We start from the raw sequence: 23,099 nt of genomic DNA, 5'->3' as shown, positions 1-23,099 counted from the left end.
CTATATTACTTATAATACCTAATACAATGTAAGTGCTATGTAAATAGTTGTCATACTGTATAGTTTTTTATTTGTATTTTTTATTGTTGTATTTTTTTCCCAAATATTTTCCATCAGCAGTTAGTTAAATCCATTATGAGAAATCCACAGATATAGGAGGGCCGAGTGTAATTAGTACATCGAGATTCCAATATTGGCCTAATTTCCAAAACCATGTTGTTGCTACCATTCTCTGCTGCCTGCCAAATTATACAAAGAAAAATATAAAATTTTCCTTTTTTTTTTTTGAGACGGAGTCTCGCTGTCCCCCAGGCTGGAGTGCAGCAGCACAATCTCGGCTCACTGCAAGCTCCGCCTCCCAGGTTCGCACCATTCTCCTGCCTCAGCCTCCGGAGTAGCTGGGACTACAGGCGCTTGCCACCACGCCCGGCTAATATTTTTGTATTTTTAGTAGAGACAGGGTTTCACTGTGTTAGCCAGGATGGTCTCGATCTCCTGACCTCGTGATCCGCCCGCCTCGGGAAAAATATAGAATTTTCAAACCCATCAGGATCTCTGCAAACAAAATGTCTTACTAGTTCCATCATCAATCTGATGGCTTCCTGAGGGGGGAAATGGCAAATTTTAAAGAATATGTATACAGAATCTGCTCTCTCTAGAATAAAGAGGGAGATTTCAAATTCGGAAAACAGAAGGTAAGAAGTTCAATAGAGGCTGGAGTGGTGGCTCACACCTGTAATCCTAGACCTTTGGGAGGCAGAGAGTGGAAGATTGCTTGAGGCCAGGAGTTCGAGACCAGCCTGGGCAACAAAGTGAGACTCCCTTCCCTACAAAAAATACAAAATTATCTCAGCATGATGATGCACAGCTGTACTTCCAGCTACTCAGGAAGCTGAGATGGGAGGATTGTTTGAGCCAGGAGTTCTAGGTTACAATGAGCTGTGATTGTGCCACTGCACTCCAGCCTGGGCAACAGAGTAAGAACTTGTTTCAAAAAAAGAAAAAGAAAAAGTTCAATAGAACTCTGATCTGAGACAACAACTCAATTCAAAAATATAACACTCTTTTTCTGGTTTATGTGTCTTCATATGAATGAGCTGCCATCCCAAACTAATTAAAACATCAGTTGTAAACCAAACTTGGCAATTTGATTACTTACTAATTTGAATAAAGCATTGCAAAGGGCAAAGGGAACATAACTGTATGCATAAATCACAAGAATTTCTCCAATTTTAATGAATCATATTTTTAGGAGATAAGCCACAGTTAAAAGTTAGTTTATGTGCCAATTAAGGAAGCTGTAATCATAAATAATTTGCCTATGACTGGAATAAAATTTAATCAATTTAGAATCATTTCCTTTTCATCTGTGCAAAGAAAAGAGTACCAACTTATGTATGTAATTATTACCAAGAATTTGAAAAAATGAAAAGTATTAGAATTCAAGGACTAGAGTAGAACCAAGCATCAACTGGCAATCTAACATGAACTAATAATTCAGGCACTTCTATAGGTGCTGCTTAGCCCTTGAAATGTCTCCTGTATAGCCAAGAAGACTAATGAAAGATAAAGATCTGTTATGAGTTTTGCTAAGTCTCACAGAATACAGAAAATAAAGAAATTCTGTAGATTTAATTGTTTTATCCCCTTGAGACCCCTGGCTTCTCAAAATGGTACCAGGCCCCTTTGCTGTAGACGTTATCTGACTTAATTTTTCCATTAGGATCAAATTGTTATCAAGAGCCAGAAGTGTAGGTACAAAATGAGGTAAAATGTCTAAAGGTAAAATAATGCAAGTTAAGGCTCAGTTAGAAAAGCCAAGAAAAGCACTTAGATGCTTTGTTTTATTCATGAGACTGTGCCAGCAATCACTGACAGAAATGAACCAGTCAGGAAATCTCAGCCAAAGCCAAAGATTTCTTGAGAACTCAGTCTTCTCTCTTGAGCATAACTGTGTCATGCAACCTAATAATAAAGTCCAGAAACCATGTTTTTCATAATTTTATGACAATACACAGACATGTTCAATGCTATAATGACTGTATTAATAGAAATCAAAGCATAGCACTCTGTCTCTGAATATAACAGAGGCAATGAAAACTTGCAGCCTGGACAACTGTTCTAAACTTTAAGTAGCAACAGAATTCAATAGCATAGGAAGGTGTGATCAGAGTTTAGGAAACCTCCTCTCATGGTTGCTTAGGCATTCATTTTTCCAGCTCTTCATTTTTCCTTAATTTTCCTTTTTAAGCCACAGAAGCACTAAAGAAAGTTTGGGAAATAATTAAAGATCATCACCCATATCCCTGCCACCTTAAAACAATTACCACTTGTAATATTCTCATGTAGTCTTATTTTTTCATATATATAAAACCCCATTTTTTACATCAATAGGAATATATTACATGCACCTTGCTTTTTTTCACCTAAAATGTTTCTTAGAGAGAATTTAATATTGGCATGTAGAGCTGTCTCATTCTTTCTGACAGCTACATATTTGTTTGATGTGTGGATGTAGCATAATTTATTCACCCAATTCCTACAGAATAAAAGGAATTGGGTACGTTTTGCTGTGACAAATAATGCTGCAACAAGCATTCTAGTACTTAAATCTTTATGCAGATATGCAAGATATTGGTGGGATAAAATCCTAGACGTGGACCTTTCACTTGAAGCTTTATGTAATTAAAGTCATTGAATAGACACATAGTATCTATTCAATTTTGCATCCTGGATATCTCATATTGGATATTACACAGAGTGAACATTTTCCGTGTTGTTGTATAGCCTCCAAGATTAAAGTTTTAATGGTTTATTATTTCTTATTATGCGGATACACTCAACCTTTCCTCTATTGTGAGACAGTTCAACTGTTTCTAATTATTTGCCTCATAAAGAATGCAATGACTATCCACATCCCCTGTGTCTTACCCTTGGCCCACTTGCACTCTCTTCTCACTGCATTTTTATTCACAGGGAGAGGGACCCCCATTCTAGAACATGCTCCAGGTCCCCATGACCCTGGAATTCCCTAATTAATCCCAAGTCCAGTTTCTAGGCCCATGCATCCCTCTTCCCTGCATGCCAGGGGTGGCTGTTTGGGGAGGTGCAGAGGGATGTGGAACTAGGGCTGCCAGCTGGGTCTCCACTTGCATGCACACATGGCCTATGTCCAGTAGGACATGAGCTAGGAGTGGCAGGAGAAGCAGGGAGCAATCCCTGGACCTCCATTTATACTAGCTTACCCAGGCCCCCTAAATGTTGGAATGGTTCTACTATGACACCCTTACCTTGTTTTCCCAGATTCAATAGAGTTCTCTAAAGTAGATCACTGGATTAAAAGTAAAACCGATCAACCAACCAACAACAACAACAACAAAAACCCAAAACTTCATTTTCCAAAGTTATTTGTAAACTTACCTCTTTTGCACACCTGTCATATATTGCCAAAAATTATCATTTGCCAAATTTAAAGTCCTGTGCCATGAGAGATGATTTGAAATTGCAAAAAGGACAGTGGCAAGGAGAGCAGCCGACTTCACTTCTGATCTGTACTATCAAAATCCTGCTCTAGGGCTGGGCGTGGTGGCTCACACCTGTAATCTCAGCACTTTGGGACACCAAGGTGGGCAGATCACCTGAGGTCAAGAGCTCGAGACCAGCCTGGACAACATGGTGAAACCCCGTCTCTACTAAAAATATAAAAATTCTCTGAGCACGGTGGTGCACACCTGTAGTCCCAGCTACTAAGGAGGCTGAGGCACAAGAATGGCTTGAATCTGGGAGGCTGAGGTTGCAGTGAGCCAAGATGACACCACTGCACTCCAGCCTGGGCTACAGAGCAAGACCCTGTCTCAAAAACAAACAAACAAACAAACAAACAAACAAACAAATAAACCACCTTGCTCTATGAATTAGAGATCACTTTTCATGCCTGCATTTTATTTTTTATTTTTATTTTTTTTGGAGATTTTATTATATGAACTCTAATGTCCTTTTTTATTTTTAATTTCTATGATTCTACATAACCAATTCAAACTTAAATTTTAAAATGCATTACTTTTTGTTCAAGCTCCTGGAGACTTTTACTGATCCCCCTATTTTGTATACAAATGTTTGGGTGTTTGTTCTTCGCTTTTCATAGTTCATTTGAACTTGAGTTCCTCTTACATGAAGAACATTATGGTGAAGAGAACAAAGACAAAATGAATGGCTTCTCTCTCAAAATACTTATAATGAGGCTCACATTAAAAATGAGGCTCACAACCTGACACTTAGCTTTTCTACTCCTAGGCAAACAGGGGGCAATGTACATCTAGTGCTAATTAAATTAAATACCCAAATACTGGGTTTTCAACAAACACAAACAAATTCAGAAGAGTGAACTATACTACTTTACTTGGAGTATTAATGACAGCCTAAGTAACAGAAGAATAAACCTGGATAAGAAAAACGCTCTGCTTAAGGACTTTCCCTGGTTATATGCTGATTACTATCGCAGTTGATGCTGATCAGTGGGGTTTTCACCCCTAGGAAAGGAATATCTATTTCCATCCCAGGATCCAGACTTTTACTAATGACTACAATTAAAGCCACTGTTCAATTAAGGCTTGAACAGTGGATGGTAACTACATAGTATAACTATTGGCCAATTTGGAGAATTTGGAACATAATCAATGAAACAATATCAATATTTATCATCCTAATTTTAAGTGACCTCCAAAAAACAACATGATGTTACATAATCTTTACATAATCCCTTTTTACTCTTTATAAATTATGAGAAATTCTTAAATTATGTTTTCTGTAAATTGTTAGCAGAAACATGATTTTCTCTGAGTCTTGCTGCTTGGTATAGATCACAACCCTAAGGAAAAAAGAAGCCTCCAGTGTTGTCCTTCTCTGGTGGGAAGTTAAATAAGATAGTGCTCAGGAAGGGAACATCGTATGCACAGACATTTGTTCTCCCAACACAGAACTAGACTGAGATCTCCTCACATGCTTCTATCTATGGAATCTAGAATGAAAAAGAATTTTAAAAAGAAGTCGAACTTGAGAATGTTTAAAAAAAAATCTACTTCGTGGATTTTTACAGTCAATACAATATAGTCTTATGGTTCTTTCAGCGTATATACTTAAATTCAGCCTATTAAAATAGTATAATATGAATTAAACTTATTAACCAAAATTAAGAGTACATGGTGCTAAAACGATTGGTTGATTCAGTGACAGTATTTATAAGTACACTATAAACAATTCCCAAACTGGCAATCATATTTAGAAACTTTAAATTTTTAACGTGGCTCAAGTCTGACTCTAAGCTTTTGGGTTTTCCATCTTAAGAAGCTCCCCTCCCTTACTCCCACATTGCCGCCCACTACATTATGGAAATATTCTCATATAGCTTTATTTGTTACATTTATATCTTTATTGCATCCCACTCATCTGTATTTGAACAAGCATTGCAAAAGATACACAGCAAACTGTTAACTTTGGTTATCTAGACTTTGCCTTTATACTGTATTAACTGGATCCGTTATAACATACATATGTATTGCTTAACAAAGAAAGAAAACAGGCTGGGTGCAGTGGCTCACGCCTGTGATCCCAGCACTTTGGGAGGCAGAAGCTAGAAGATCGCTTGAGCTCAGGAGTTCTAGACCAGCCTGGACAACATGGTGAAACCCCATCTCTACAAAAAAATACAAAAAGTAGCCGGGCATGGTGGCGTACACCTGTAGTCCCAGCTACTATGGAGGCTGAGCCCAAGAGGCAGAGATTGCAGTGAGCCATGATTGTGCCACTGTACTGTAGCCTAGGCAACAAAGAGAGACCCTGTTTCAAAAAAAAAAAAAAAAAAAAAAAAAAAAGCAAGTAAGAAAAGAAATGAGAAGAAAAGAAAGAAAAACAAAAACAAAAAACAAAGAATACTGTCTAGCTCTAAAAAACCATAAATGTAAACATTACCATGTTCACTGCCAAAATGAGAAAAAGAATAACATAAAACAGTTCACTGGGGAATGTTCAAATGTAAAAGCCAAATATTAATCCAGATTCTAAATAACCAGTCCTTGTAAACTATAGAATAGTAACTTTTTTTTCTTTTCCCTCAAATGATTTAACCAAATGGAACAATAAATAAACCCATATTCCATGCCAGATAAAATTAAACTGTGGTTCACCTAAAGATCAAGCTTAGGCTAATTAGTAAAAGGGGCCAGACCAGACGGTGATAACCAGCCCAACGGAAAAAGAAGCACATGATTAAGCAAACAGATGGCCACTTGCAATTTAATGAGCAGACACTTTTTGATTTGGTTTGATGGCCCAACTAGGGAAGGTCTTTAGCTTAAGCTTTTCCCTTGAGAGCCCTGTATGGCTGGACTCCAGTGATTTGTTCAGGTTTGAGCCCTTTTCCTCCCAGAAATGGCTTCCACAATTCATAAAAAGCTTAATGTTTATATCAAACAAGCACAGACCAGGGCTCCACACTCCTTTAGATGGCATGCTAACTTACTCTTCACTTCCAGCCTCCGGAAAAAGCAGAGGGGAAGGAAAAAAACAATGCTTTTTCATTTTCCAGCAATCTTGTTTTAAAAAAAAAAAAAAAAAGATTCGACAAAACTATATCTTACTTAAATCATTTCAAGACCCACCTTAAGTCAATGTTAGCAAAAATTTGTTGACAGCCGTATGAAGGTAGAATCAGGCCACAGGATAAGGCCCAAGGATGGAAATGGATGAATTCAGGAGAGAGAAACAAGGTACAGATTTAAGAAGGGGCCAAAAACATGCCTTCATATATTTCTCAATTTTGTTTAAAATGAGCACATCCTGTACCATTTATGATCAGCTCCAAAAGGTCTTCCCTAGAGCGAACTGTCCATACAAATAAAAAAGTGCCTGTTTATTAAATTGCAAGTGGCTATCATATGTAATAGAAATTCCAAACAACATCATAGATATTTCTGACAAAGTATAAGCAGAATATATACACCTTTAAGTATTTTCTCTTTCACGTAAACATTTATAAAAACCAGGTGAAGTAACAAATGGTAGAAAAGGAATTATGGCTCAGTCTAGGTATGAATTTTTCAAGGGGTTGCAGCTCAAAAAGTATTTAAATAAATAAAAACTGGTGGTTTTTAAAGTCAGTCTGAAGTTACTGCCATAGTATCTTGGGTTTTGTTTTTGTTTTCTAGATTTATATATATACAAAGCTAGGGAATGTAAAGAATATAATACATATTATAATATATAATATATAATAAAATATATATTTATTCTTTTTCTAGCTTTATATATGTACATATGTGTTACATATTTATATATGAACATATATAAAGCTAGAAAAAGTATATTTAAGTGTATATATAAAATATATAATATATGAAATAATATAATACATAATATATATTTAATCATACATATATATGGTTCTCTGTATTAATTCCCCTTAAAAATCAAAATTTTCCAAATTATTTCTCCCAGAGTCAATATCCTTTTCATTCACAGCAAGTTCTAAATTGAAGACTTACAAATTAAAACTCAAACATTTTTTTCCCAAATAACTTCACAAACACGTTAAACAGGAAAAGGAAGTTAGAGTTAGGAACTGCGAGGCTATAAGAATTTTTCCTAAAGGATTGGATATGACTGCCAACAATTCCGTGGTTTTAGCTGCTTTCAAAAAAAGGAATGTGATAATAGCTCCTGGGTGGAATAATTTTGGCTGGACTTGATTAAATCTAAGCTTAAAACTTACAGAGAACAGCTTGGACTGCATTTTCTTTTTTTTTTTTTTTTTTTTTAAAAAAACAGCATTGCATTTCATTTTACTGTGTCTTTGCCAGATTTGGGGCCTTTGGGGAGTCTGGCACTAGATTAGACACTAACAAAGCGAGCTGTAATACCCTGGGTAATGTGAGTTACATAACTCCAATCAACAGTAATGAGTGTGTGTCTCTCTAAAACCCTGCACGTGTAATTTTGGAATGGAGTCCTAAATGATTTTAAGTCCCCTTCCTTTCACAAAGCGCTATCTTATTCAGCTCCCAGAAAGTAATCATTACAAAAAGCACTAGCCACACCCAGCTGGTATTTTTGTTTGTATTCTACTGTCTTTTTCTTTTGGTAAATAAATCATCTTACATTCCCTAGAAAAGCATCTACATTTTGCAACCAATATCTTAAACTTTGTTCTTGACATTTTTCTGGTGACTTCAGGACACATGATTTTAACACCATTGGTGAGAATTTTAGAATACTTGAAAAAAATCAACTATATATTAGAGAGCTCCTCAACTCTTTGTTTTCCAAATTCTAATACAAATAATATTCAATACTAAATATTGTTCTATTAGTTTCTGGGTCCAGTACAAGATGGATTTCTCCCCACTCCTCCTGCTAAGTACGGCTAGAATCTCTGGATATTATATACTAAATACACATAAAAAGACTCCAAAAGGTAGAACAAAAAAAAGCAGCCTGTCTATGGACTTCATGATCCAAGAAAGATGCAGTGATAAGTTTCTTGGGTTTTCTTTTTCTTCACGTATTCCAGATGTGGAGCTGGAAAAGCCAGCAGCTTAGAAACACCAAACAGCCCAGAAAAAAACAAAATCTCTCAAGAAAAGCAAGCACTCTCTAGCTAAAAGACCTAGAAGCAGCAGCCTAGAAGGAGAGAAAACTTTTTTAGACACTAACTACTCTACTCCAACCAAACACCATGAAAAAAAAAATGTGAACCCCACCAGGACCCATTAGCAAAGGACAAATGGGAAGCCTACACTTCCATCTGCATCCAGCTGTAATAAGGTATCACTCCCTGTGCCAAGCCTGTGTCAGAGAAGAATAAGTGGGGAGCTGGGACTTTCATCCCTGCTTGACAGTAACAAGGTACTCTTCTCTCTACTCAGGTAGTTTCAGAGAAGACTGAATGAAAAGCCTGGACTTTCACCAGTGCCCAGAGTTGATGACACCCCCAACAATACAGCATCAGTGGGGGCCACCTGGAGAACAGTAACAAGATGCCCTTCCCTGTCCCAGCCAGTGTGGTGTCAGCAGAGGTCTAGCAAGAAGACTGAACTCCCACCTCTATCCAGCAGTAACAAGGCAGCCTCTCCATCCTGGGTGTCAACAAATGCCAAGTGAGGAACCTGGACTCCAACTCCAATATGGCAGTAACAAGGTGGTACTACTCTTGCCCCACCAGTGTGGATTCACAGAAGGCCTGCTGAAAATACAAGATTTAAATAGGATCCAGAGTAGTCTCGTAACAAAATACCTAATATGTGCTGGATATAATTGAAAACTCACTCATCATGCCAAGAACCAGGAAAATCTCAACTTGAATGGGAAAAGATAATCAATAGTCACTGACACCGAGATGATACAAATGTTGGAATTATCTGACAAGAATTTTAAAACAGCCATCACAAAAATGGCTAAGAACCCACTTGAAACAAAGGAAAAATACAAATGAAATAAAGCAAGTCTCAGCAAAGAAATAGGAGATATAAAGGAGAACAACATGGGAATTTTAGATCTGAAAAATACAATAACAAAAATTTTAAAACTTACCAGATGGAATGAACAGCAGAATGGAGAAGACAGATTAAAGAATCAGTGAATTTGAAGATAGAGCAATAGAAATGACCAATTTACCAATCTGAACAACAGAGAAAAAATACACTGAGAAAAAGATGAAGAGAATTCAAGAATTTGTGGGACTATAACAAAAGATCTAACATTCATGCAACTGTGGTCTGAGAAAGAGAGAGAAAAAAAGGCAGAACTGAAAAGGTAGTTTTTAAATGTATGCCTAAAAATTTCCCAAAGTTGGCAAAAGACATAAACCTACAGATTCAAGAATGTAAATAAACTGTAAACAGAATAAACACAAAGAAATCTACACCATGACACAGAATGGTCAAACTGAAAACTAAAGATAAAGAAGAAAGTCTTGAAAGCAATGAGAGGAAAAAACATCTTACCTATTTTGGGTGGTGAATGGAAGGCGGTGGAAGAAAGTTTCATTGACAGCAGATTTATCATAAGAAACCACGGAGGCCAGAAGGAAATGGCACAATATTTTTCAAATGCTGAAAGAAAAAAAACCCTTATCTAGTAAAAATATCCTTCAAGAATGAACAAGAAATCAAGATAGTCTCAGATGAAAGAAAAGTAAGAGAATTTATTGTTAGCAAATCTTCTCTAAAAGAACAGCTAAAAGAAGTTTTTGAAATAGGACAGAAATGATAAAAGGTATCTTGAACATCAAAAAGTAAGAACAAAAAAAGTAAAAATTGGAGTAAATACAATAGATGTTCCTTTACCTCTTGAGTTTTCCAAATTGTGTTTGATTGTTGAAGCAAAAGAAATGTTAACACCATTTGATTTGTTTCTTAATACAGGTAGCGGAGATAATTTAAGATCATTACATGATAAATGGGGGTAAAGGGGCTTTTAAAAAGTAAGGTTTCTATACTTTATTTGAACGGTTAAATGTCAATACCAGTAGACTACAATAGGTTGTATATATAGAGAGAGAGAGACTACAATAGGTTGTATATATATACATACGTGTGTGTGTGTGTGTGTGTGTGTGTGTGTGTGTAATATAACACCCAGAGCAACCACTAAGAAAACAAAACAAAGACATACAATTAAAACACCACAGATAAATTAAAATGGAATTTTTTTTTTTTTTGAGACAGAGTCTCTCTCTGTTGCCCAGGCTGGAGTGCAGTGGCACCACCTTGGCTCACTGCAGGCTCCGCCCCGCAGGTTCACGCCATTCTCCTGCCTCAGCCTCCCTTCGAGTAGCTGGGACTACAGGTGCCTGCCACCATGCCCGGCTAATATTTTTGTATTTTTAGTAGAGATGGGGTTTCACCATGTTAGCCAGGATGGTCTCGATCTCCTGACCTTGTGATCTGCCTGCCTTGGCCTCCCAGAGTGCTAGGATTACAGGCATGAGCCACTGCGCCCGGCCAAAATGGAATTATTTTTAGAAGTGTTTTAATAACTCGCGATAAGGCAAAAGAGAAAAACAGAGGAAACAAACAAAAAATAAAATGGAATAATTAACTACTAACATAGCAATAATTGCATTAAATAAAAATAGTCTAAATTTACCAATTAAAGAGATTGGCAGAGTAGATTTTTAAAAAAAATTAAAAGCAAAAACATGACCCAAGCCTCCCCCTATGCCCTGGCAACCACCATTCTACTTTCTGTCTCTATAAATTTGACTACTCTACATACCTCATATAAATGGAATCATGTAGTATTTGTCTTTTTGTGACTGGCTTATTTCACTTAGTATGATGTCCTGATGGTTCATCCATGTAGTAGCATATGTCAGAATAGCCCTCTTTTTAAGACTGAATAATGTTCTATTGTATGGATATATCACATTTTGTCTATCTATTAATCCATGATGGACAATTGGGCTGCTTCCATGTTTTAGCTATTGTGACTATTGCTGCTATGAACATGGGTTTAGAAATATCGCTTCAAGTCTGTATTTTCAATTCCTTTGAGTATATACCCAGAAGTGGAATTGCTGGTTCACACAGTAATTCTATTTAAAATTTTTTGAGGAAACCACAATATTGTTTTCCACAGCAACTAGACCATTTTACATTACCACCAACAGTCCACAAAGATTCTAATTTTTCCACATCCTCACAACACTTGTTATTTCTGTTTTTTTTTAATTGGTAGTAACTATCTTAATGGGTATAAGATGGTATCTCATTATATTTTTTATTTGCATTTCCCTAATAATTAGCTTTTCATGTGCATATTGGCTATTTGTACATCTTCTGTGGAAAAATGTCTATTCAAGTCCCTTGCCCATGTTTGAATTGGATTGTTGTTGTTGTTGAGCTTTAGGAATTCTCTGCTTATTCTGAATATCAATCTCTTATCAGATATATAATTTGCAAATATTTTCTCTCATTCTGTAAGTTACTTTTTTTTTTTTTTTTGAGATAGGATCTTGCTTTTTTGCCCAGGCTGGTCTCATATTCTTGGGCTCAACTGATTCTCCTGCCTCAGCCTCCTGAGTAGTTGGGACTACAGGTGTACACTACTGTGCTCAGCTGTAGGTTGCTTTTTCACTCTCTTGATATTATCTTTTGATGCAAAAAATCTTTAATTTTTAAAATTTGTTTTTATTTTTTGAGATGGGGTCCTGCTCTGTCACCCAGGCTGGAGTGTAGTGGCATGATCAAGTTCACTGCAGCCTCAATCTCCCAGGCCCAAGCAATCCTCCCACCTTAGCCTCCTAAGTAGCTGAGACTATAGTCCCATGCCCCCACACCCAGCTAATTTTATTTTTTAAGTAGAGATGAGGCCTCACTATGTTGCCCAAGCTGTTCTGAATTCCCGAGCTCAAGCAGTTCTCCTGCCTTGTCCTCTCTAAGTGCGGGGTTATAGGCATGAGCCATCATGCCTGGCCAATTTTTAAATTTTCATGTAGTCTAATTTGTCTATCTTTTCTTTTGTTACCTGTGTTTCACATTTCAGCCTAGAGTTTCTAGCCCTTCTGGTAACCCCCAAAGTTTCTAATGAGAAATCAGCTGATAATCTTATTGAGGATCCCTTGAAAGTGATGAATCACTTCTTTCTCACTGCTTTCAAGGTTCTCTCTTTATCTTTGTCTTTTCATGGTTTGATTAAAATGTGTTTCAGTGTACGTCTCTTTGAGTTCATCTTATTTGGAGTTTTCTAAGCTTCTTGGATGTTTATATTGATGGCTTTCATCAAATTTGGGGGACTTTCAGCCATTATTTTTTCTCTTTTCTTTTTTTCTTTTTGAGATGGAGTCTCACTCTGTCACCCAGGCTGGAGTGAAATGGCATGATCTGGGCTCACTGCAGCCTCTGCCTCCTGGGTTCAAGCAATTCTCTTGCCTCAGCCTCTCTAGTAGCTGGGATTACAGGTGCCCACCACCACGCTCAGCTAATTTTTGTATTTTAGTAGAGACAGGGTTTCACCATGTTGTCCAGGCTGGTCTTGAATTCCTGACCTCAAGCAATCCAGCTGCCTCAGCCACCCAAAGTGCTGGGATTACAGGCGTGAGCCACCGCACCCGGCCAAGCCATTATTTTTTCAAATATTCTCTCTGTCCCTTTCTCTCTTCTTCTTCTAGAACTCCTGAAATGTGTATACTCATCCATCTGCTTGATGGTGTCCTACAGGTCCCTTAGGCTCTATTCACTTTTCTTCAAACCTTTTTCTTTCTGTTTCTCAAACTCAATAATTTCCATACCCTACCTTCAAGTTTGCTTATTCTTTCTTCTGCCTGCTCAAACCTGCCTGTGAATCCCTTCAGTGAATTTTTAATTTGTTATTGTATTTTTCAGCTCTAGAATTTATTTATTTATTTTAGCCTTTCTATTTCCTTACTGATACTCCCATTTTGCTCATGCATCATTTTCTTGACTTTCTCCACATCTTTCTTTTGTTGTTTGAGAATCTTTAAGACAGTGATTTTTAAATCTTTGTCTAATAGTTCTGCCATTAGGTCTTTTTGAGGGACAGTTTCTGCTTATTTTTTAAATGAGCCAAACTTTCCTGCTTCTTTGTTTTCCTTGTGATTTTGTTGTCAAAAACTGGACCTTCAAATCAAATAATGTGGTAACTCTGAAAATAATATTCTCCTTTTGCTGTTTGTCTGCCATTGTTTCTGTTATTCCTTTTGTTTTTCTGATTGTTGTAGGCTGTTACAGTGCCTTTTTCTAAGCAAGTATGGTCACTTTCTAATTTCCTCATATATCCAGTTGCTTTTGAATGTTCCAGTCTTTAATGTCTGGCTCCCGAAAGGGAGAAAAAAAAAAAAAAAAACTCAAGAGTAGGGGAAATATAGAACTGGCCCTTTAAATCCCCTGGATGTCACTTCAGCCAGAAGGAGAAAGGCTTGCAACAATGGGGGTGGTGTAGCAGAAGCAGCAACAATGGAGCCAGGTGATCAGAAGCAGCACTCAGCAATCAGAGCACAGATCCCCCATATTTGTAGAACAGGGTCCTTTTTGCCCTCCTTGGCTTCCACAAGCTGTGTGCAAGCTGCTCCAGGAATACATAACTATCCCAGGACTGGAGGTGAGGCATATGAACTGTTACTGTCCTAAGAGCTGAAATTGATTTAACTTAACTGCAATTTACTTGTGCAAGCCACTCTATAGAAATTGTAAGCCTTCAATTCAATAGATGCCAGAGTTCCAAAAATATTTACATCAGACAGATTCTGCCAGTGCAGTTGCTGTCTAGGTGAGGAGACAGATTCCTGAGACTTTTTACTCTGCCATCTCCCCAGAATCCTTCTAGTTTTAATATTGTACTCTCTAATGAGATGTAACTCTTTATGCAGTTCCCCCAATTGCTACAACTTATGGTTAAATAAGATAGTTATATAAGTTATATAAATGTTTACATCTTATGTGCATCTTCTCCAATGACAAAACCACTGGGGAAAACTTGGTAAAGTGTATGTGGGACACCTCTACCATTTTTGCAGCTAACTGTGAATATTTAGTTATCTCAAAAACAAACAAAAAACAAACAGAAAAAAAAAAAAAACTTGCCAAACTTGAAATTCAGGCTCTATTACTGTCTGTGTGAACTTGGTCTCATTTAACCAATCTGTAACTTGGCTTTTTCGTCCATAAAATAACAGTATCTACCAAGTTATGGTAAGAAATAACCGAAATAACATATCAAAAGAAAAACTGTTTACTTAGATCCCAGTTGTCACTTTTCACTTTCACTAAGCCATCATATCCCCTGTGACCTGCACATACACATCCAGATGGCTGTACACATCCAGATGGCTGGTTCCTGCCTTAACTGATGACATTACCTTGTGAAATTCCTTCTCCTGGCTCATCCTGGCTCAAAATCTCCCCTGCTGAGCACCTAGTGACCCCCACCCATGCCTGCCAGAGAACAACCCCCCTTTTTTCCTTTACCAACCCAAATGTTATAAAACGGCCCCACCCCTATCTCCCTTCGCTGACTCTATTTTCGGCCTCAGCCCGTCTGCACCCAGGTGATTAAAAAGCTTTATTTCTTACACAAAGACTGTTTGGTGGGCTCATCACATGGATGCAAGTGAAATTTTGGTGCCGTGACTCGGATTGGGAGACCTCCCTTGGGAGATCAATCCCGTCCTCCTGCTCTTTGCTCCGTGAGAAAGATCCACCTACAATCTCGGGTCCTTAGACTGACCAGCCCAAGGAACATCTCACCAATTTTGAATCAGGTAAGCGGCCTCTCTTTACTCTCTTCTCCAACCTCTCTCATTATCCCTCAACCTCTCTCCTTTCAATCTTGGTGCCACACTTCAATCTCTCCCTTCTCTCTTTCCTTTTCTGGTAGAGACAAAGGAGAACTGTTTTATCCATGAACCCAATACTCTGGCGCCAGTCACAGACTCGGGAAGACAGTCTTCCCTTGGCATTTAATCACGCAGGGATGCCTGCCTGATTATTCACCCATGTTTCAGAGGTGTCTGACCATGTGGGGACGCCTGCCTTGGTCCTTCACCCTTAGCGGCAAGTACCGCTTTTCTGGGGGGCAAGAACCCCGACCCCTTCTTTCTGTGTCTCTACCCCTTCTCCACTTCCCTGGGAGGCAAGCACCCCCATCCCTTCTCTCTGGGTCTCTACCCTCTCTTTTCTCTGGACTTGCCTCCTTCACTAAAGGCAACCTTCCACCCTCCATTCCTTCTCCCTTAGCCTGTGTTCTTAAAAACCTGAAACCTCTTCAACTCACACCTGACCTAAAACCTAAATGCCTTATTTTCTTCTGCAATGCCACTTGACCCCAATAAAAACTCGACAGTGGTTCCAAATAGCCAGAAAATGGCACTTTCAATTTTTCCATCTTACAAGATCAAAATAATTCTTGTCATAAAATGGGCAGTCTGAGGTACCTGACGTCCAGGCATTCTTTTACATCAGTCCCTCCCTAGTCTGTTCCCAATGCAACTCGTCCCAAATCTTCCTTATTTCCTTCCCGCCTGTCCCCTCAGTCCCAACCCCAAGCATCGCTGAGTCTTTCTAATCTTCCTTTTCTACAGACCCATCTGACCTCTCCCCTCCTCGCCAGGCTGAGCTAGGTCCCAATTCTTCCTCAGCCTCTGCTCCTCTACCCTATAATCCTTTTATCACCTCCCCTCCTCACACCTGGTCCGGCTTATAGTTTTGTTCTGTGACTAGCCCTCTACAACCTGTCCAGCAATTTCCTCTTAAAAAGGTGGCTGGAGCTAAAGGCATAGTCAAGGTTAATACTCCTTTTTCTTTATCCGACCTTTCCCAAATCAGTTAGTGTTTAGGCTCTTTTTCATCAAATATGAAAAACCCAGCCCAGTTCATTGCCCATTTAGCAGCAACCCTGAGATGCTTTACAGCCCTAGACCCTGAAAGGTCAAAAGGCCGTCTTATTCTCAATATACATTTTATTTTATTACCCAATCTGCTCCCGACATTAAATAAAGCTCCAAAAATTAAATTCCAGCCCTCAAACCCCACAACAGGACTTAATTAACCTCACCTTCAAAGTGTACAATAATAAAGTAGAGACAGCCAAGTAGCAATGTATTTCTGAGTTGCAATTCCTTGCCTCCACTGTGAGACAAACCCCAGGCATATCTCCAGCACAGAAGAACTCCAAACGCCTGAACTGCAGCTGCCAGGGGTTCCTCCAGAACATCCTCCCCCAGGTGTTTGCTACAAGTGCTGGAAATCTGTCCACTGGGCCAAGGAATGCCCACAGCCCAGGATTCCTCCTAAGCCATGTCCCATCTGTGCAGTACCCTGCTGAAAATTGGACTATTCAACTCACCTGGAAGCCACTTCCAGAACCCCTGGAACTCTGGCCCAAGGCTCTCTGATTGACTCCTTCCCAGATCTTCTCGGCTTAGCAGCTGAAGACTGACAATGCCCGGTTGCCTTGGAAGCCTACAGGACAATCACAGACCTCTAGGTAACTCTCACAGTGGAGGGTAAGTCCATCCCCTTCTTAATCAATACGGAGGCAACCCACTCCACATTACCTTCTTTTCAAGGGCGTGTTTCCCTTACCTCCATAACTGTTGGGGGTATTGACAGCCAGGCTTCTAAATCTCTTAAAACTCCCCAACTCTGGTGCCAACTTAGACAATACTCTTTTAAGCACTCCTTTTTAGTTATCCCCAACTGCCCAGCTCCCTTATTAGGCCAAGACACTTTAACTAAATTATCTGCTTCCCTGACTATTCCTAGGTTACAGCCACACCTCATTGCCACCTTTTCCCCCAGTTCAAAGCCTCCTTCACATCCTCCCCTTGTATCTCCCCACCTTAACCCACAAGTATACGACACCTCTACTCCCTCCTTAGCGAGTGATCAAGCACCCCTTACCATCTCATTAAAACCTAATCACCCTTACCCCGCTCAATGACAATATTCCATCCCACAGCATGCTTTAAAAGGATTAAAGTCTGTTATCACTCGCCTGCTACAGCATGGCCTTTCAAAGCCTATAAACTCCCCTTATAATTCCCCCATTTTGCCTGTCCTAAAACCAGACAAGTCTTACAGGTTAGTTCAGGATCTGTGCCTTATCAACCAAATTGTTTTGCCTATCCACCCCATGGTGCCAAACTCATATACTCTCCTATCCTCAATACCTCCTTCCACAACCCACTATTCTGTTCTGATCTCAAACATGCTTTCTTTACTATTGCTTTGCACCCTCCATCCCAGCCTCTCTTCACTTTCACTTGGACTGAGCCTGACACCCATTAGGCTCAGCAAATTACCTAGGCTGTACTGCCACAAGGCTTCACAGACAGCCCCCATTACTTCAGTCAAGCCCAAATTTCTTCCTCATCTGTTAACTATCTTGGCATAATTCTCATAAAAACACACATGCTCTCCCTGCCGATTGCGTCCAGCTGATCTCTCAAACCCCAACACCTTCTACAAAACAACAACTCCTTTCCTTTCTAGGCATGGTTGGATACTTTCGACTTTAGAAACCTGGCTTTGCCATCCTAACAAAACCATTATATAAACTCACAAAAGGAAACCTAGCTGACCCTATGGATCCTAAATCCTTTCCCCACTCCTCTTTTTGTTCCTTGAAGACAGCTTTAGAGAATGCCCCACCCTAGCTCTCCGTGACTCATCCCAACCCTTTTTATTACCCACAGCTGAAGTGCAGGGCTATGCAGTCAGAATTCTTACACAAGAACTGGGACCATGCCCTGTAGCCTTTTTATCCAAACAACTTGACCTTACTGTTTTAGCCTAGCCCTCAAGTCTGCATGCGGCGGCTGCCACCGCCCTAATACTTTTAGAGGCCCTTAGAATCACAAACTATGCTCAACTCACTCTCTACAGTTCTCATAACTTCCAAAATCTATTTTCTTCCTCCCTCACACCTGACACATATACTTTCTGCTCCCCCCCCACCCCCCCACTCCTTCAGCTGTATTCACTCTTTGTTGAGTCTCCCACAATTACCACTGTTCCTGGCCCAGACTTCAATCTGGCCTCCCACATTATTCCTGACACCACACCTGACCCCCATGACTATATCTCTCTGATCCACCTGACATTCACCCCATTTCCCCGTATTTCCTTCTTTCCTGTTCCTCACCCTGATCACACTTGGTTTATTGATGGCAGTTCCACCAGGCCTAATTACCAGCAAAGGCAGGCTATGCTATAGTAGAAGCCACTAGCCCACCTCTTATAACCTCTCATTTCCTTTGCATCATGGAAATCTATGCTCAAGGAAATAACTTCTCAGTGTTCCATCTGCTATTCTACTACTCCTCAGGGATTATTCAGGCCCCCTCCCTTCCCTACACATCAAGCTCATGGATTTGCCCCCACCCAGGACTGGTAACTCTTAACTCCCTGTTAGAGTGGATAGATGATCTTTGCTGGCAGGGGACCCTCCAATACTTTCACCCTGATGAAGTTCTATTCTTTACTTTTATACTCACTCTTATTCTCATTCCCATTCTTATGCCACCCTCTACCTCTCCCCAGCTATCTCCACCACACTATCAATCTCACTCACTCTCTCCTAGCTGTTTCTAATCCCTCCTTAGTGAACAACCGCTGGCTTTGCATTTCCCTTTCTTCCAGCACCTACACAGCTGTCCCCACCTTACATGCAGACTAGGCAACATCTCCTGTCTCCCTACACCTCCAAACTTCCCTTCTGAAGAACTCATTTACTTTCTAGGCAGGTCCAGCAAGACCTCCCCAGACATTTCACATCAGCAAGCTGCTGCCCTCCTCTGCACTTACTTAAAAAACCTTTCTCCTTATATCAACTCTACTCCACCCATATTTAGACCTCTCACAACACAAACTACTATTCCTGTGGCCGCTCCTTTATGTATCTCTGGGCAAAGACCCACTGGAATTCCCCTAGGTAATCTTTCACCTTCTTGATGTTCCTTTACTCTTCATCTCCAAAGCCCAACTACACACATCACTGAAACAACTGAAGCCTTCCAGCTCTGTATTACAGACAAGCCCTCTATCAATACTGGCAAACTTAAAAACATTAGCAGTAATTATTGCTTAGGAAGACACCCTGTATTTCACTCCATCCTTGGCTACCTTCCCCTTGCTCGTCAGACTCTCTTCCCAGGCCCTCTTCTTGTTTACTTATACCCAGCCCCGAAAATAACAGTGAAAGGTTGCTCGTAGACACTCAACGATTTTCTCCTACACCATGAAAATTGAACCTCCCCCTCTATGCAGTTACCTCATCAGTCCCCATTACAACCTCTGACAGCTGCTGCCCTAGCTGGATCCCTAGGAGTCTGGGTACAAGACACCCCTTTCAGCACTCCTTCTCACCTTTTTACTTTGCATCTCCAGTTTTGCCTCGCACAAGGTCTCTTCTTCCTCTGTGGATCCTCCACCTACACGTGTCTACCTGCTAATTGGACAGGCACATGCACACTAGTTTTTCTTAGTCCCAAAATTCAATTTGCAAACAGGACCGAAGAGCTCCCTGCTCCCCTCATGACATCGACATGACCAAAAAGAGTTATTCCACTAATTCCCTTGCTTGTCAGTTTAGGACTTTCTGCCTCCACTATTGCTCTCGGTACTGGAATAGCAGGCATTTCAACCTGTCACGACCTTCCGTAGCCTCTCTGCTGATTTCTCTCCTAGCATCACAGACATATCACAAACTTTATCAGTCCTCCAAGCCCAAGTTGACTCTTTAGCTGCAGTTGTCCTCCAAAACCGCCGAGGCCTTGACTTACTCACTGCTGAAAAAGGACAACTCTGTATATTCTTAAATGAAGAGTGTTGTTTTTACCTAAATCAATCTGGCCTGGTGTATGACAACATAAAAAAACTCAAGGATAGAGCCCAAAAACTTGCCAACCAAGCAAGTAATTACGCTGAACCCCCTTGGGCACTCTCTAATTGGATGTCCTGGGTCCTCAATTCTTAGTCCTTTAATACCTGTTTTTCTCCTTCTCTCATTCCATTTAGTTTTTCAATTCATACAAAACCATATCTAGGCCATCACCAATAATTCTACATGACAAATGTTTCTTCTAACAATCCCACAATATCATCCCTTACCACAAAATCTTCCTTCAGCTTAATCTCTCCCACTCTAGGTTCCCACACCACCCCAATCCCGCTCAAAGCAGCCCTGAGAAACATCGTCCATTATCTCTCCATACCATCCCCCAAATTTTCGCCACCCCAACACTTTACCACTATTTCATTTTATTTTTCGTATTAATATAAGACAGGAATGTCAGGCCTCTGAGCCCAAGCTAAGCCATCATATCCCCTGTGATCTGCACGTACACATCCAGATGGCTGGTTCCTGCCTTAACTGACGACATTCCACCACAAAAGAAGTGAAAATGGCCTGTTCTTGCCCTAACTGATGACATTACCTTGTGAAATTCCTTCTGTTGGCTCATCCTGGCTCAAAAGCTCCCCCGCTGAGCACGTTGTGACCCCCCCACCCCTGCCCGCCAGAAAACAACCCCGCTTTTTTCCTTTACCTACCCAAATCGTATAAAACGGCTCCACCCGTATCTCCCTTGATGACTCTCTTTTTGGACTCAGCCCGCCTGCACCCAGGTGATTAAAAAGCTTTATTTCTCAAACAAAGACTGGTTGGTGGTCTCTTCACGTGGACGCGAGTGAAAGGATATATGAACTGTTACTGTCCTAACAGCTGAAATTGATTTAACTTAACTGCAATTTACTTCTGCAAGCCACTTGATAGGAATTGTAAGCCTTCAATTCAATAGATGCCAGAGTTCCAAAAATATTTACATCAGACAGATTCTGCCAGTGCAGTTGCTGTCTAGGTGAGGAGACAGATTCCTGAGACTTTTTACTCTGCCATCTTCCCAGAATCCTCCTAGTTTTAATATTGTACTCTCTAATGAGATGTAACTCTTTACCCAGTTTCCCCAATTGCTACAACTTATGGTTAAATAAGATGGTTATATAAATTATATAAATGTTTACTTCTTATGTGCATCTTCTCCAATGACAAAACCACTGGGGAAAACTTGGTAAAGTGTACATAAGACCTCTCTACCATTTTTGCAGCTAACTGTGAAAATTTAGTTATCTCAAAAACAAAAAAAACAAACAGGAAAAAGAAATTGCCAAACTTGAAACTTAGGCTCTAACACTGTCTGTGTGAACTTGGGCTCATTTAACCAATCTGTGACTTGGTTTTGTCATCCATAAAATAACAGTATCTACCAAGTTATGGCAAGAAATAACTGAAATAACATATCAAAGAAAAACTGTTTACTTAGATCCCAGTTGTCACTTTTTGCTTTCGTTGCAATTGCTTTTGGCATCTTCATCATGAAATCTTTGCCTGTGCCTACGTCTTGAATGGTATCGTCTAGGTTGTCTTCCAGGATTTTTATAGTTTTGGGTTTTACATTTAAGTTTTTAATTCATTTCAAGTTAATTTTTGTATATGGTGTAAGGAAGCGGTCCAGTTTCAATCTTCTGCATACGGCTGGCCAATTCTCCCAGCATCATTTATTGAATAAGGAATCCTTTCCCCATTGCTTGTTTTTGTCAGATATGTCAGAGATCAGATAGTTGCAGGTATGTGGTCTTATTTCTGGGATCTCTATTCTGTTCCATTGGTCTATGTTTTTTTACCAGTACCATGCTGGTTTTGGTTACTGTAGCCTTATAAAATAGGTTCAAGTTGAATAGTGTGATGCCTCCAGGTTTTTTCTTTTTGCTTAGGATTGCCTTGGCTATCCAGGCTCTGTTTTTGTTCCATATGAATTGTAAAATAGTTTCCTCTAGATTTGTGAAGAATGTCAATAGTGGTTTAATAGTAATAGCATCGAATCTATAAATTGCTTTGGGCAATATGTCTGTTTTAATAAAATTGATTCTACCTATCCATGATCATGGGATGATTTTCCATTTGTTTGCATCTTCTGTGTTTTCTTTGAGCAGTGTTTTGTAGTTCTCCTTGTAGAGATCTTTCACCTCCCTAGTTAGCTGTATTACTATGTATTTTATTTCTTTTGTGGCAATTGTGAATGGGAGTTCATTCCTGATTTGGCCCTTGGCTTAACTGTTGTTGGTGTATAGGAATGCTAGTGACTTTTGCACATTAATTTTGTATCCTGAGACTTTGCTGATGTTGTTATTATTTAAAAAAATCAAAAGATAACAGATGCTGGTGAGGCTGTGGAGAAAGGGGATAGCTTATACACTGTTGGTGGGAGTGTAAATTAGTTCAGTCATTGTGGAAGACAGTGTGGTGATTCCTCAAAGACATAAAGACAAAAATACCATTCAACCAGCAATCCCATTACTGGGATCCCATTATACCCAAAGGAATATAAATCATTCTACCATAAAGACACATGCGCAGCACTATTCACAATAGCAAAGACATGAAACCCAGCTAAATGCCCATCAATGACAGACTGGATAAAGAAAATGTGGTACATAAGGCCGGGCGCGGTGGCTCACGCCTATAATCCCAGCACTTTGGGAGGCCGAGGCAGGTGGATCACGAGGTCAGGAGATCAAGACCATCCTGGC

At 39.7% G+C, this 23,099-nt stretch overlaps 1 long non-coding RNA gene across 1 annotated transcript; it reads right to left on the bottom strand.

The window, feature by feature from the left end:
• Positions 1–6,336: 6,336 nt before the first annotated feature.
• On the bottom strand, positions 6,337–21,915 carry LOC115834747. The gene is made up of 3 exons (XR_004029643.1): positions 21,829–21,915; positions 17,238–17,242; positions 6,337–6,348 (listed from the first exon to the last, which is right to left on the bottom strand). It is a non-coding gene; the product is annotated as an uncharacterized LOC115834747 (long non-coding RNA).
• Positions 21,916–23,099: the final 1,184 nt, after the last annotated feature.

Source organism: Nomascus leucogenys, chromosome 4 (genome assembly GCF_006542625.1).
Source record: "Nomascus leucogenys isolate Asia chromosome 4, Asia_NLE_v1, whole genome shotgun sequence".
NCBI lineage: Eukaryota > Metazoa > Chordata > Mammalia > Primates > Hylobatidae > Nomascus > Nomascus leucogenys.
This window is presented reverse-complemented; position numbering and strand designations above follow the sequence as displayed.